Source organism: Pseudophryne corroboree, unplaced genomic scaffold (assembly GCF_028390025.1).
Source record: "Pseudophryne corroboree isolate aPseCor3 unplaced genomic scaffold, aPseCor3.hap2 scaffold_1087, whole genome shotgun sequence".
Classification (NCBI taxonomy): Eukaryota; Metazoa; Chordata; class Amphibia; order Anura; family Myobatrachidae; genus Pseudophryne; species Pseudophryne corroboree.
Genome location: NW_026967713.1, coordinates 140,812 through 154,627, shown reverse-complemented (window position 1 = coordinate 154,627; position 13,816 = coordinate 140,812). Strand labels below are relative to the sequence as shown.

The 13,816-nt window shown below is 49.5% G+C and overlaps 21 non-coding genes and 2 pseudogenes across 21 annotated transcripts; all 23 read right to left on the bottom strand.

The window, feature by feature from the left end:
• Nucleotides 1–749: 749 nt before the first annotated feature.
• Nucleotides 750–913, bottom strand: LOC134988841 (U1 spliceosomal RNA). The gene has a single exon (XR_010194208.1). It is a non-coding gene; the product is annotated as a U1 spliceosomal RNA (small nuclear RNA).
• A 670-nt stretch (nucleotides 914–1,583) lies between these two features.
• Nucleotides 1,584–1,746, bottom strand: LOC134988894 (U1 spliceosomal RNA). The gene has a single exon (XR_010194240.1). It is a non-coding gene; the product is annotated as a U1 spliceosomal RNA (small nuclear RNA).
• Nucleotides 1,747–1,898: 152 nt separating this feature from the next.
• On the bottom strand, nucleotides 1,899–2,062 carry LOC134988920 (U1 spliceosomal RNA). Its single transcript, XR_010194262.1, has one exon. It is a non-coding gene; the product is annotated as a U1 spliceosomal RNA (small nuclear RNA).
• Nucleotides 2,063–2,757: 695 nt separating this feature from the next.
• LOC134988868 (U1 spliceosomal RNA) lies at nucleotides 2,758–2,899 on the bottom strand (annotated as a pseudogene).
• Nucleotides 2,900–3,051: 152 nt separating this feature from the next.
• LOC134988917 (U1 spliceosomal RNA) lies at nucleotides 3,052–3,215 on the bottom strand. The gene has a single exon (XR_010194260.1). It is a non-coding gene; the product is annotated as a U1 spliceosomal RNA (small nuclear RNA).
• Nucleotides 3,216–3,830: 615 nt separating this feature from the next.
• On the bottom strand, nucleotides 3,831–3,993 carry LOC134988892 (U1 spliceosomal RNA). Its single transcript, XR_010194238.1, has one exon. It is a non-coding gene; the product is annotated as a U1 spliceosomal RNA (small nuclear RNA).
• Nucleotides 3,994–4,145: 152 nt separating this feature from the next.
• On the bottom strand, nucleotides 4,146–4,309 carry LOC134988828 (U1 spliceosomal RNA). The gene has a single exon (XR_010194196.1). It is a non-coding gene; the product is annotated as a U1 spliceosomal RNA (small nuclear RNA).
• Nucleotides 4,310–4,980: 671 nt separating this feature from the next.
• LOC134988881 (U1 spliceosomal RNA) lies at nucleotides 4,981–5,143 on the bottom strand. Its single transcript, XR_010194230.1, has one exon. It is a non-coding gene; the product is annotated as a U1 spliceosomal RNA (small nuclear RNA).
• Nucleotides 5,144–5,295: 152 nt separating this feature from the next.
• On the bottom strand, nucleotides 5,296–5,459 carry LOC134988918 (U1 spliceosomal RNA). Its single transcript, XR_010194261.1, has one exon. It is a non-coding gene; the product is annotated as a U1 spliceosomal RNA (small nuclear RNA).
• A 671-nt stretch (nucleotides 5,460–6,130) lies between these two features.
• Nucleotides 6,131–6,293, bottom strand: LOC134988883 (U1 spliceosomal RNA). The gene has a single exon (XR_010194231.1). It is a non-coding gene; the product is annotated as a U1 spliceosomal RNA (small nuclear RNA).
• Nucleotides 6,294–6,445: 152 nt separating this feature from the next.
• LOC134988928 (U1 spliceosomal RNA) lies at nucleotides 6,446–6,609 on the bottom strand. Its single transcript, XR_010194270.1, has one exon. It is a non-coding gene; the product is annotated as a U1 spliceosomal RNA (small nuclear RNA).
• A 674-nt stretch (nucleotides 6,610–7,283) lies between these two features.
• On the bottom strand, nucleotides 7,284–7,446 carry LOC134988836 (U1 spliceosomal RNA). Its single transcript, XR_010194204.1, has one exon. It is a non-coding gene; the product is annotated as a U1 spliceosomal RNA (small nuclear RNA).
• Nucleotides 7,447–7,588: 142 nt separating this feature from the next.
• LOC134988939 (U1 spliceosomal RNA) lies at nucleotides 7,589–7,752 on the bottom strand. Its single transcript, XR_010194280.1, has one exon. It is a non-coding gene; the product is annotated as a U1 spliceosomal RNA (small nuclear RNA).
• Nucleotides 7,753–8,426: 674 nt separating this feature from the next.
• LOC134988864 (U1 spliceosomal RNA) lies at nucleotides 8,427–8,589 on the bottom strand. Its single transcript, XR_010194223.1, has one exon. It is a non-coding gene; the product is annotated as a U1 spliceosomal RNA (small nuclear RNA).
• A 151-nt stretch (nucleotides 8,590–8,740) lies between these two features.
• Nucleotides 8,741–8,904, bottom strand: LOC134988820 (U1 spliceosomal RNA). Its single transcript, XR_010194189.1, has one exon. It is a non-coding gene; the product is annotated as a U1 spliceosomal RNA (small nuclear RNA).
• Nucleotides 8,905–9,578: 674 nt separating this feature from the next.
• On the bottom strand, nucleotides 9,579–9,741 carry LOC134988869 (U1 spliceosomal RNA). The gene has a single exon (XR_010194226.1). It is a non-coding gene; the product is annotated as a U1 spliceosomal RNA (small nuclear RNA).
• A 152-nt stretch (nucleotides 9,742–9,893) lies between these two features.
• On the bottom strand, nucleotides 9,894–10,057 carry LOC134988888 (U1 spliceosomal RNA). The gene has a single exon (XR_010194235.1). It is a non-coding gene; the product is annotated as a U1 spliceosomal RNA (small nuclear RNA).
• A 674-nt stretch (nucleotides 10,058–10,731) lies between these two features.
• LOC134988826 (U1 spliceosomal RNA) lies at nucleotides 10,732–10,894 on the bottom strand. The gene has a single exon (XR_010194194.1). It is a non-coding gene; the product is annotated as a U1 spliceosomal RNA (small nuclear RNA).
• Nucleotides 10,895–11,046: 152 nt separating this feature from the next.
• LOC134988942 (U1 spliceosomal RNA) lies at nucleotides 11,047–11,210 on the bottom strand. Its single transcript, XR_010194283.1, has one exon. It is a non-coding gene; the product is annotated as a U1 spliceosomal RNA (small nuclear RNA).
• A 698-nt stretch (nucleotides 11,211–11,908) lies between these two features.
• On the bottom strand, nucleotides 11,909–12,044 carry LOC134988882 (U1 spliceosomal RNA; annotated as a pseudogene).
• A 152-nt stretch (nucleotides 12,045–12,196) lies between these two features.
• LOC134988819 (U1 spliceosomal RNA) lies at nucleotides 12,197–12,360 on the bottom strand. The gene has a single exon (XR_010194188.1). It is a non-coding gene; the product is annotated as a U1 spliceosomal RNA (small nuclear RNA).
• Nucleotides 12,361–13,034: 674 nt separating this feature from the next.
• On the bottom strand, nucleotides 13,035–13,197 carry LOC134988842 (U1 spliceosomal RNA). The gene has a single exon (XR_010194209.1). It is a non-coding gene; the product is annotated as a U1 spliceosomal RNA (small nuclear RNA).
• A 152-nt stretch (nucleotides 13,198–13,349) lies between these two features.
• On the bottom strand, nucleotides 13,350–13,513 carry LOC134988877 (U1 spliceosomal RNA). The gene has a single exon (XR_010194228.1). It is a non-coding gene; the product is annotated as a U1 spliceosomal RNA (small nuclear RNA).
• Between the last annotated feature and the right edge of the window lie 303 nt (nucleotides 13,514–13,816).

Below are 13,816 nucleotides of genomic sequence, written 5' to 3'. Positions count from 1 at the left end.
GCTCAGTATCAGTGGTTACTTATTGCTGCTCAGTAATACTAGTAGTGTGTCTCTCCTGCTCAGTGTCAGTTCTCAGTAGTATCCTCATCAGTGCTCAGTATCACTGCTCATTGTCTTGTGCTGCATTGTGGTGCTCAGCATACTACAGTACATTACTAATAGTCCAGTGCTGCATCTTGCTGCTCAGTGTCAGTTCTAGTATCCTCATCAGTGCTCACTATCACTGCTCATTACATTGTGGTGTTCTGTATACTACAGTAACATAGTAATATAGTAACATATGGTAACATAGTTTTTGAGGTTGAATAGAGGCAAATTGCCCATCGTGTTCAACCTGTTTTAAGTTGTGATGATTCTACATACTTGCTGAATAATGTTTTATGACTAGTTAGCTACTATAACTCATGTTACCCCCGGATTAACCATGTTGATATTTTAAGTATTATAACCTTGGATAGCTTTTTCATTCAGAAATGTATCCATTCCTTTTTTAAATCCAATTACAGAGTCCGCCATTACCACCTTCCCTGGCAGGGAATTCCACATCCTGATTGCCCTAACAGTGAAGATCATAGTATCTCACCTGGCAGGTAAGTAGGAGTTGGGCTAGAGCTGTGGAGGATTGCTGCTCGGGCACCCCCTGTCAAGTGAAGGAGATCCAACTGAGGCAGCACAAGGGAACTCTCGAAAGAAGAACAAGGCTAGAGGAAGATCTGAGACAAAGAAATCTGACTTTTACCAGAGCTGACCAGAGGAAAGCACAAACACAGTCCCCCACTACCACAAATAATGCAGTCAAGTTTCCCACATTTGGGGAAATCACAGGGGTCAGCATACCCAGAGTGCAATGAATGAACCTCACCCTGGGAGAACAATCTTCATGACCATGGTATCTCCTATGCAAAATAAGTATGATTTGGGATAGGGCTGGGGAGGGCCGCTGCTCAGGCACATCTCTGTCAAGTAAAGGAGATTCAACTGAGGCAGCACAAGGGAACTCTCATCTGGGGACAACAACTGCAGGGAGAACACATATTTTCAGATGAACATGGGAGGGCAGAAGGCTGCCTAATACTGAAGCACCCCCAAACAACAAACCAAATGCAACTACTAGTGCAAGCATTCCTGGGGGAAGGCCTGCAGCAGACGGATTTGCAAATGGTGATGTCATCCAAGCAGTGGGTCAAAGTTGGCTTCCACCCTCGTCTGCATATGAAAATAAAAAAGGGGTGTGCAGGGCATGGCGGCCTTTTGCGGCGCTTGGATGACCCCTAGTTCGCATTAAACACCTCCACCCTCCTTCGGTGTGGGGCTCATGTTGGCTATGCCCCAGCCCCTGAAGCATTCAAGCTGATTTCTTGCAGCAGCTGGGCACTGTAACAGCTCCAGAGCTGCTCTGTAAAGCAAGTAAAAGGGTGTGGGCCCTGCAGCACTACCTGTAGTTTGCATTGTGCGTTGGAAGGCACAAAGTAAGCAGACGGGGAAGTCAGGATAGTGCACAAGGGCATAGAAGGGAGCGGCTCAAGAAAAGAGAAGTGGAAACAGACAGCAAACTAGGCTGGAGAGAGACCTGAGACAAAGAGATCTGAATTATACGAGAGCCGACCAGAGGAAACACAAATTATGTAATCAAGTGTCCCACATTTGGGGAAATCGTAGGAGCAGCACACCCAGAGTGCATTGGGTAAGCCTTGCCCTGGGAGAAGCACCTTCATGATCATAGTATCTCACCTGGCAGGTAAGTAGGAGTTGGGCTAGAGCTGGGGAGGGTCGCTGCTCGGGTACCCCCCTGTCAAGTGAAGGAGATCCAACTGAGGCAGCACAAGGAAACTCTCAAAAAAAGAACAAGGCTAGATGAAGATCTGAGACATAGAAATCTGACTTTTACCAGAGCTGACCAGAGGAAAGCACAAATACAGTCCCCCACTACAACAAATAATGCAGTCGAGTTTCCCACATTTGGGGAAATCACAGGGGTCAGCATACCCAGAATGCAATGAATGAACCTCACCCTGGGAGAACAATCTTCATGATAATGGTATCTCCTATGCAAAATAAGTATGATTTGGGATAGGGCTGGGGAGGGCCGCTGCTCAGGCACATCTCTGTCAAGTAAAGGAGATTCAACTGAGGCAGCACAAGGGAACTCTCATCTGGGGACAACAACTGCAGGGAGAACACATATTTTCAGATGAAAATGGGAGAGCAGAAGGCTGCCTAATACTGAAGCACCCCCAAACAACAAACCAAATGCAACAACTAGTACAAGCATTCCTGGGAAAAAGTCTGCAGAAGACGGATTTGCATACGGTGATGTCATCCAAGCAGTGGGCCAAAGTTGGCTGGAACCCTCATCTGCATATGAAAAGAGAAAAGGGGTATGCAGGGCATGGCGGCCTTTTGCGGTGCTTAGGTGACCCTTAGTTTGCATTAAACACCTCCACCCTCAGTCGGTGTGGGGCTCATGTTGGCTATGCCCCAGCCCCTGAAGCATTCAAGCTGATTTCTTGCAGCAGCTGGGCACTGTAACAGCTCCAGAGCTGCTCTGTAAGGCAAGTAAAAGGGTGTGGGCCCTGCAGCACTACCTGTAGTTTGCATTGTGCATTGGAAGGCACAAAGTAAGCAGACAGGAGGAGATGTCAGGATAGTCCACAAGGGTATAGAAGGGAGCGGCTCAAGAAAAGAGAAGTGGAAACAGGCAGCAAACTAGGCTGGAGAGAGACCTGAGACAAAGAGATCTAAATTATACGAGAGCCGACCAGGGGAAACACAAATTATGCAGTCAAGTGTCCCACATTTGGGGAAATCGCAGGAGCAGCACACCCAGAGTGCAATGGGTGAGCCTTGCCCTGGGAGAAGCACCTTCATGATCATAGTATCTCACCTGGCAGGTAAGTAGGAGTTGGGCTAGAGCTGGGGAGGGTTGCTGCTCGGGTACCCCCCTGTCAAGTGAAGGAGATCCAACTGAGGCAGCACAAGGGAACTCTCAAAAGAAGAACAAGGCTAGAGGAAAATCTGAGACAAAGAAATCTGACTTTTACCAGAGCTGACCAGAGGAAAGCACAAACACAGTCCCCCACTACCACAAATAATGCAGTCGAGTTTCCCACATTTGGGGAAATCACAGGGGTCAGCATACCCAAAATGCAATGAATGAACCTCACCCTCGGAGAACAATCTTCATGACCATGGTATCTCCTATGCAAAATAAGTATGATTTGGGATAGGGCTGGGGAGGGCCGCTGCTCAGGCACATCTCTGTCAAGTAAAGGAGATTCAACTGAGGCAGCACAAGGGAACTCCCATCTGGGGACAACAACTGCAGGGAGAACACATATTTTCAGATGAACATGGGAGGGCAGAAGGCTGCCTAATACTGAAGCACCCCCAAACAACAAACCAAATGCAACAACTAGTACAAGCATTCCTGGGGGAAGTTCTGCAGAAGACGGATTTGCATACGGTGATGTCATCCAAGCAGTGGGCCAAAGTTGGCTGGAACCCTCATCTGCATATGAAAAGAGAAAAGGGGTATGCAGGGCATGGCGGCCTTTTGCGGCGCTTGGATGACCCTTAGTTCGCATTAAACACCCCCACCCTCCTTCGGTGTGGGGCTCATGTTGGCTATGCCCCAGCCCCTGAAGCATTCAAGCTGATTTCTTGCAGCAGCTGGGCACTGTAACAGCTCCAGAGCTGCTCTGTACGGCAAGTAAAAGGGTGTGGGCCCTGCAGCACTACCTGTAGTTTGCATTGTGCATTGGAAGGCACTTAAGAATAGAGAAGTGGAAACAGACAGCAAACTAGGCTGGAGAGAGACCTGAGACAAGGAGATCTGAATTATACGAGAGCCGACCAGGGGAAACACAAATTATGCAGTCAAGTTTCCAACATTTGGGGAAATCGCAGGAGCAGCACACCCAGAGTGCAATGGGTGAGCCTTGCCCTGGGATAAGCACCTACGTGATCATAGTATCTCACCTGGCAGGTAAGTAGGAGTTGGGCTAGAGCTGGGGAGGGTCGCTGCTCGGGTACCCCCCTGTCAAGTGAAGGAGATCCAACTGAGGCAGCACAAGGGAATTCTCGAAAGAAGAACAAGGCTAGAGGAAGATCTGAGACAAAGAAATCTGACTTTTACCTGAGCTGACCAGAGGAAAACACAAACACAGTCCCCCACTACCACAAATAATGCTGTCGAGTTTCACACATTTGGGGAAATCACAGGGGTCAGCATACCCAGAATGCAATGAATGAACCTCACACTGGGAGAATAATCTTCATGACCATGGTATCTCCTATGCAAAATAAGTATGATTTGGGATAGGGCTGGAGAGGGCAGCTGCTCAGGCACATCTCTGTCAAGTAAAGGAGATTCAACTGAGGCAGCATAAGGGAACTCTCATCTGGGGACAACAACTGCAGGGAGAACACATATTTTCAGATGAACATGGGAGGGCAGAAGGCTGCCTAATACTGAAGCACCCCCAAACAACAAACCAAATGGCACAACTAGTGCAAGCATTCCTGGGGGAAGGCCTGCAGCAGATGGATTTGCATATGGTGATGTCATCCAAGCAGTGGGTCAAAGTTGGCTTCAACCCTCGTCTGCATATGAAAAGAGAAAAGGGGCGTGCAGGGCATGGCGGCCTTTTGCGGCGCTTGGATGACCCCTAGTTCGCATTAAACACCTCCACCCTCCTTTGGTGTGGGGCTCATGTTGGCTATGCCCCAGCCCCTGAAGCATTCAAGCTGATTTCTTGCAGTAGCTGGGCACTGTAACAGCTCCAGAGCTGCTCTGTACGGCAAGTAAAAGGGTGTGGGCCCTGCAGCACTACCTGTAGTTTGCATTGTGCATTGGAAGGCACAAAGTAAGCAGACGGGAGAAGTAAGGATAGTGCGCAAGGCCATAGAATGGAGCGGCTTAAGAAAAGAGAAGTGGAAACAGACAGCAAACTAGGCTGGAGAGAGACCTGAGACAAAGAGATCTGAATTATACGAGAGCCGACCAGGGGAAACACAAATTATGCAGTCAAGTTTCCCACATTTGGGGAAATCGCAGGGGCAGCACATCCAGAGTGCAATGGGTGAGCCTTGCCCTGGGAGAAGCACCTTCATGATTATAGTATCTCACCTGGCAGGTAAGTAGAAGTTGGGCTAGAGCTGGGGAGGGTCGCTGCTCGGGCACCCCCCTGTCAAGTGAAGGAGATCCAACTGAGGCAGCACAAGGGAACTCTCGAAAGTAGAACAAGGCTAGAGGAAGAACTGAAACAAAGAAATCTGACTTTTACCAGAGATGACCAGAGGAAAGCACAAACACAGTCCCCCACTACCACAAATAATGCAGTTGAGTTTCCCACATTTGGGGAAATCACAGGGGTCAGCATACCCAGAATGCAATGAATGAACCTCACCCTGGGAGAACAATCTTCAAGACCATGGTCTCTCCTATGCAAAATAAGTATGATTTGGGATAGGGCTGGGCAGGGCCGCTGCTCAGGCACATCTCTGTCAAGTAAAGGAGATTCAACTGAGGCAGCACAAGGGAACTCTCATCTGGGGACAACAACTGCAGGGAGAACACATATTTTCAGATGAACATGGGAGGGCAGAAGGCTGCCTAATACTGAAGCACCCCCAAACAACAAACCAAATGCAACAACTAGTGCAAGCATTCCTGAGGGAAGGCCTGCAGCAGATGGATTTGCATATGGTGATGCCATCCAAGCAGTGGGTCAAAGTTGGCTTCAACCCTCGTCTGCATATGAAAAGAGAAAAGGGGCGTGCAGGGCATGGCGGCCTTTTGCGGCGCTTGGATGACCCCTAGTTCGCATTACACACCTCCACCCTCCTTCGGTGTGGGGCTCATGTTGGCTATGCCCCAGCCCCTGAAGCATTCAAGCTGATTTCTTGCAGCAGCTGGGCACTGTAACTGCTCCAGAGCTGCTCTGTAAGGCAAGTAAAAGGGTGTGGGCCCTGCAGCACTACCTGTAGTTTGCATTGTGCGTTGGAAGGCACGAAGTAAGCAGACGGGAGAAGTCAGGATAGTGCGCAAGGGCATAGAAGGGAGCGGCTCAAGAAAAGAGAAGTGGAAACAGACAGCAAACTAGGCTGGAGAGAGACCTGAGACAAAGAGATCTGAATTATACGAGAGCCGACCAAGGGAAACACAAATTATGCAGTCAAGTTTCCCACATTTGGGGAAATCACAGGGGCAGCACAACCAGAGTGCAATGGGTGAGCCTTGCCCTGGGAGAAGCACCTTCATGATCATAGTATCTCACCTGGCAGGTAAGTAGGAGTTGGGCTAGAGCTGGGGAGGGTCGCTGCTCGGGCACCCCCCTGTCAAGTGAAAGAGATCCAACTGAGGCAGCACAAGGGAACTCTCGAAAGAAGAACAAGGCTAGAGGAAGATCTGAGATAAAGAAATCTGATTTTTACCAGAGCTGACCAGAGGAAAGCACAAACACAGTCCCCCACTACCACAAATAATGCAGTCGAGTTTCCCACATTTGGGGAAATCACAGGGGTCAGCATACCCAGAATGCAATGAATGAACCTCACCCTGGGAGAACAATCTTCATGACCATGGTATCGCCTATGCAAAATAAGTATGATTTGGGATAGGGCTGGGGAGGGCCGCTGCTCAGGCACATCTCTGTCAAGTAAAGGAGATTCAACTGAGGCAGCACAAGGGAACTCTCATCTGGGGACAACAACTGCAGGGAGAACACATATTTTCAGATGAACATGGGAGGGCAGAAGGCTGCCTAATACTGAAGCACCCCCAAACAACAAACCAAATGCAACAACTAGTGCAAGCATTCCTGGGGGAAGTTCTGCAGAAGACGGATTTGCATACGGTGATGTCATCCAAGCAGTGGGTCAAAGTTGGCTTCAACCCTCATCTGCATATGAAAAGAGAAAAGGGGCGTGCAGGGCATGGCGGCCTTTTGCGGTGCTTGGATGACCCCTAGTTCGCATTAAACACCTCCACCCTCCTTTGGTGTGGGGCTCATGTTGGCCATGCCCCATCCCCTGAAGCATTCAAGCAGATTTCTTGCAGCAGCTGGGCACTGTAACAGCTCCAGAGCTGCTCTGTAAGGCAAGTAAAAGGGTGTGGGCCCTGCAGCACTACCTGTAGTTTGCATTGTGCATTGGAAGGCACAAAGTAAGCAGACGGGAGGAGAAGTCAGGATAGTGCACAAGGGTATAGAAGGGAGCGGCTGAAGAAAAGAGAAGTGGAAACAGACAGCAAACTAGGCTGGAGAGAGACCTGAGACAAAGAGATCTGAATTATACGAGAGCCGACCAGGGGAAACACAAATTATGCAGTCAAGTTTCCCACATTTGGGGAAATCGCAGGGGCAGCACACCCAGAGTGCAATGGGTGAGCCTTGCCCTGGGAGAAGCACCTTCATGATCATAGTATCTCACCTGGCAGGTAAGTAGGAGTTGGGCTAGAGCTGGGGAGGGTCTCTGCTCGGGCACCCCCCTGTCAAGTGAAGGAGATCCAACTGAGGCAGCACAAGGGAACTCTCAAAAGAAGAACAAGGCTCTGAAACAAAGAAATCTGACTTTTACCAGAGCTGACCAGAGGAAAACACAAACACAGTCCCCCACTACCACAAATAAAGCAGTCGAGTTTCCCACATTTGGGGAAATCACAGGGGTCAGCATACCCAGAATGCAATGAATGAACCTCACCCTGGGAGAATAATCTTCATGACCATGGTATCTCCTATGCAAAATAAGTATGATTTGGGATAGAGCTGGGGAGGGCCGCTGCTCAGGCACATCTCTGTCAAGTTAAGGAGATTCAACTGAGGCAGCACAAGGGAACTCTCATCTGGGGACAACAACTGCAGGGAGAACACATATTTTCAGATGAACATGGGAGGGCAGAAGGCTGCCTAATACTGAAGCACCCCCAAACAACAAACCAAATGCAACAACTCGTGCAAGCATTCCTGGGGGAAGGCCTGCCGCAGATGGATTTGCATATGGTGATGTCATCCAAGCAGTGGGTCAAAGTTGGCTTCAACCCTCGTCTGCATATGAAAACAGAAAAGGGGCATGCAGGGCATGGTGGCCTTTTGCGGCGCTTGTCTGACCCCTAGTTTGCATTAAACACCTCCACCCTCCTTCGGTGTGGGGCTCATGTTGGCTATGCCCCAGCCCCTGAAGCATTCAAGCTGATTTCTTGCAGCAGCTTGGCACTGTAACAGCTCCAGAGCTGCTCTGTAAGGCAAGTAAAAGGGTGTGGGCCCTGCAGCACTACCTGTAGTTTTCATTGTGCATTGGAAGGCACAAAGTAAGCAGACGGGAGGAGAAGTCAGGATAGTGCACAAGGGTATAGAAGGGAGCGGCTGAAGAAAAGAGAAGTGGAAACAGACAGCAAACTAGGCTGGAGAGAGACCTGAGACAAAGAGATCTGAATTATACGAGAGCCGACCAGGGGAAACACAAATTATGCAGTCAAGTTTCCCACATTTGGGGAAATCGCAGGAGCAGCACACCCAGAGTACAATGGGTGAGCCTTGCCCTGGGAGAAGCACCTTCATGATCATAGTATCTCACCTGGCAGGTAAGTAGGAGTTGGGCTAGAGCTGGGGAGGGTCGCTGCTCGGGTACCCCCCTGTAAAGTGAAGGAGATCCAACTGAGGCAGCACAAGTGAACTCTCGAAAGAAGAACAAGGCTAAAGGAAAATCTGAGACAAGAAATCTGACTTTTACCAGAGCTGACCAGAGGAAAGCACAAACACAGTCTCCCACTACCACAAATAATGCAGTCAAGTTTCCCACATTTGGGGAAATCACAGGGGTCAGCATACCCAAAATGCAATGAATGAACCTCACCCTGGGAGAAAAATCTTCATGACCATGGTATCTCCTATGCAAAATAAGTATGATTTGGAATAGGGCTGGGGAGGGCCGCTGCTCATGCACATCTCTGTCAAGTAAAGGAGATTCAACTGAGGCAGCACAAGGGAACTCTCATCTTGGGACAACAACTGCAGGGAGAACATATATTTTCAGATGAACATGGGAGGGCAGAAGGCTGCCTAATACTGAAGCACCCCCAAACAACAAACCAAATGCAACAACTAGTGCAAGCATTCCTGGGGGAAGGCCTGCCGCAGATGGATTTGCATATGGTGATGTCATCCAAGCAGTGGGTCAAAGTTGGCTTCAACCCTCGTCTGCATATGAAAAGAGAAAAGGGGCATGCAGGGCATGGTGGCCTTTTGCGGCGCTTGGCTGACCCCTAGTTTGCATTAAACACCTCCACCCTCCTTTGGTGTGGGGCTCATGTTGGCTATGCCCCAGCCCCTGAAGCATTCAAGCTGATTTCTTGCAGCAGCTGGGCACTGTAACAGCTCCAGAGCTGCTCTGTAAGGCAAGTAAAAGGGTCTGGGCCCTGCAGCACTACCTGTAGTTCGCATTGTGCGTTGGAAGGCACAAAGTAAGCAGACAGGAGGAGAAGTCAGGATAGTGCGCAAGGGCATAGAAGGGAGCGGCTCAAGAAAAGAGAAGTGGAAACAAACAGCAAACTAGGCTGGAGAGAGACCTGAGACAAAGAGATCTGAATTATACGAGAGCCGACCAGGGGAAACACAAATTATACAGTCAAGTTTCCCACATTTGGGGAAATCGCAGTAGCAGCACACCCAGAGTGCAATGGGTGAGCCTTGCCCTGGGAGAAGCACCTTCATGATCATAGTATCTCACCTGGCAGGTAAGTAGGAGTTGGGCTAGAGCTGGGGAGGGTCGCTGCTCGGGTACCCCCCTGTAAAGTGAAGGAGATCCAACTAAGGCAGCACAAGGGAACTCTCGAAAGAAGAACAAGGCTAGAGGAAAATCTGAGACAAAGAAATCTGACTTTTACCAGAGCTGACCAGAGGAAAGCACAAACACAGTCCCCCACTACCACAAATAATGCAGTTGAGTTTCCCACATTTGGGGAAATCACAGGGGTCAGCATACCCAAAATGCAATGAATGAACCTCACCCTGGGAGAAAAATCTTCATGACCATGGTATCTCCTATGCAAAATAAGTATGATTTGGAATAGGGATGGGGAGGGCCGCTGCTCATGCACATCTCTGTCAAGTAAAGGAGATTTAACTGAGGCAGCACAAGGGAACTCTCATCTGGGGACAACAACTGCAGGGAGAACACATATTTTCAGATGAACATGGGAGGGCAGAAGGCTGCCTAATACTGAAGCACCCCCAAACAACAAACCAAATGCAACAACTAGTGCAAGCATTCCTGGGGGAAGTTCTGCAGAAGACGGATTTGCATACGGTGATGTCATCCAAGCAGTGGGTCAAAGTTGGCTTCAACCCTCATCTGCATATGAAAAGAGAAAAGGGGCGTGCAGGGCATGGCGGCCTTTTGCGGTGCTTGGATGACCCCTAGTTCGCATTAAACACCTCCACCCTCCTTTGGTGTGGGGCTCATGTTGGCCATGCCCCATCCCCTGAAGCATTCAAGCTGATTTTTTGCAGCAGCTGGGCACTGTAACAGCTCCAGAGCTGCTCTGTAAGGCAAGTAAAAGGGTGTGGGCCCTGCAGCACTACCTGTAGTTTGCATTGTGCATTGGAAGGCACAAAGTAAGCAGACGGGAGGAGAAGTCAGGATAGTGCACAAGGGTATAGAAGGGAGCGGCTGAAGAAAAGAGAAGTGGAAACAGACAGCAAACTAGGCTGGAGAGAGACCTGAGACAAAGAGATCTGAATTATACGAGAGCCGACCAGGGGAAACACAAATTATGCAGTCAAGTTTCCCACATTTGGGGAAATTGCAGGGGCAGCACACCCAGAGTGCAATGGGTGAGCCTTGCCCTGGGAGAAGCACCTTCATGATCATAGTATCTCACCTGGCAGGTAAGTAGGAGTTGGGCTAGAGCTGGGGAGGGTCGCTGTTCGGGCACCCCCCTGTCAAGTGAAAGAGATCCAACTGAGGCAGCACAAGGGAACTCTCGAAAGAAGAACAAGGCTAGAGGAAGATCTGAGACAAAGAAATCTGACTTTTTCCAGAGCTGACCAGAGGAAAGCACAAACACAGTCCCCCACTACCACAAATAATGCAGTCGAGTTTCCCACATTTGGGGAAATCACAGGGGTCAGCATACCCAGAATGCAATGAATGAACCTCACCTTGGGAGAACAATCTTCATGACCATGGTATCGCCTATGCAAAATAAGTATGATTTGGGATAGGGCTAGGGAGGGCCGCTGCTCAGACACATCTCTGACAAGTAAAGGAGATTCAACTGAGGCAGCACAAGGGAACTCTCATCTGGGGACAACAACTGCAGGGAGAACACATATTTTCAGATGAACATGTGAGGGCAGAAGGCTGCCTAATACTGAAGCACCCCCAAACAACAAACCAAATGCAACAACTAATGCAAGCATTCCTGGGGGAAGGCCTGCAGCAGATGGATTTGCATATGGTGATGTCATCCAAGCAGTGGGTCAAAGTTGGCTTCAACCCTCGTCTGCATATGAAAAGAGAAAAGGGGCGTGCAGGGCATGGCGGCTTTTTGCAGCGCTTGGATGACCCCTAGTTCGCATTACACACCTCCACCCTCCTTCGGTGTGGGGCTCATGTTGGCTATGCCCCAGCCCCTGAAGCATTCAAGCTGATTTCTTGCAGCAGCTGGGCACTGTAACTGCTCCAGAGCTACTCTGTAAGGCAAGTAAAAGGGTGTGGGCCCTGCAGCACTACCTGTAGTTCGCATTGTGCGTTGGAAGGCACGAAGTAAGCAGACGGGAGAAGTCAGGATAGTGCGCAAGGGCATAGAAGGGAGCGGCTCAAGAAAAGAGAAGTGGAAACAGACAGCAAACTAGGCTGGAGAGAGACCTGAGACAAAGAGATCTGAATTATACGAGAGCCGACGAGGGGAAACACAAATTATGCAGTCAAGTTTCCCACATTTGGGGAAATCGCAGGAGCAGCACACCCAGAGTGCAATGGTTGAGCCATGCCCTGGGAGAAGCACCTTCATGATCATAGTATCTCACCTGGCAGGTAAGTAGGAGTTGGGCTAGAGCTGGGGAGGGTCGCTGCTCGGGTTCCCCCCTGTGAAGTGAAGGAGATCCAACTGAGGCAGCACCAGGGAACTCTCGAAAGAAGAACAAGGCTAGAGGAAGATCTGAGACAAAGAAATCTGACTTTTACCAGAGCTGACCAGAGGAAAGCACAAACACAGTCTCCCACTACCACAAATAATGCAGTCAAGTTTCCCACATTTGGGGAAATCACAGGGGTCAGCATACCCAAAATGCAATGAATGAACCTCACCCTGGGAGAAAAATCTTCATGACCATGGTATCTCCTATGCAAAATAAGTATGATTTGGAATAGGGCTGGGGAGGGCCGCTGCTCATGCACATCTCTGTCAAGTAAAGGAGATTCAACTGAGGCAGCACAAGGGAACTCTCATCTTGGGACAACAACTGCAGGGAGAACATATATTTTCAGATGAACATGGGAGGGCAGAAGACTGCCTAATACTGAAGCACCCCCAAACAACAAACCAAATGCAACAACTAGTGCAAGCATTCCTGGGGGAAGGCCTGCCGCAGATGGATTTGCATATGGTGATGTCATCCAAGCAGTGGGTCAAAGTTGGCTTCAACCCTCGTCTGCATATGAAAAGAGAAAAGGGGCGTGCAGGGCATGGTGACCTTTTGGGGCGCTTGGCTGACCCCTAGTTTGCATTAAACACCTCCACCCTCCTTTGGTGTGGGGCTCATGTTGGCTATGCCCCAGCCCCTGAAGCATTCAAGCTGATTTCTTGCAGCAGCTGGGCACTGTAACAGCTCCAGAGCTGCTCTGTAAGGCAAGTAAAAGGGTGTGGGCCCTGCAGCACTACCTGTAGTTCGCATTGTGCGTTGGAAGGCACAAAGTTAGCAGACAGGAGGAGAAGTCAGGATAGTGCGCAAGGGCACAGAAGGGAGCGGCTCAAGAAAAGAGAAGTGGAAACAGACAGCAAACTAGGCTGGAGAGAGACCTGAGACAAAGAGATCTGAATTATACGAGAGCCGACCAGGGGAAACACAAATTATACAGTCAAGTTTCCCACATTTGGGGAAATCGCAGGAGCAGCACACCCAGAGTGCAATGGGTGAGCCTTGCCCTGGGAGAAGCACCTTCATGATCATAGTATCTCACCTGGCAGGTAAGTAGGAGTTGGGCTAGAGCTGGGGAGGGTCGCTACTCGGGTACCCCCCTGTAAAGTGAAGGAGATCCAACTAAGGCAGCACAAGGGAACTCTCGAAAGAAGAACAAGGCTAGAGGAAAATCTGAGACAAAGAAATCTGACTTTTACCAGAGCTGACCAGAGGAAAGCACAAACACAGTCCCCCACTACCACAAATAATGCAGTTGAGTTTCCCACATTTGGGGAAATCACAGGGGTCAGCATACCCAAAATGCAATGAATGAACCTCACCCTGGGAGAAAAATCTTCATGACCATGGTATCTCCTATGCAAAATAAGTATGATTTGGAATAGGGCTGGGGAGGGCCGCTGCTCATGCACATTTCTGTCAAGTAAAGGAGATTTAACTGAGGCAGCACAAGGGAACTCTCATCTGGGGACAACAACTGCAGGGAGAACACATATTTTCAGATGAACATGGGAGGGCAGAAGGCTGCCTAATACTGAAGCACCCCCAAACAACAAACCAAATGCAACAACTAGTGCAAGCATTCCTGGGGGAAGTTCTGCAGAAGACGGATTTGCATACGGTGATGTCATCCAAGCAGTGGGTCAAAGTTGGCTTCAACCCTCATCTGCATATGA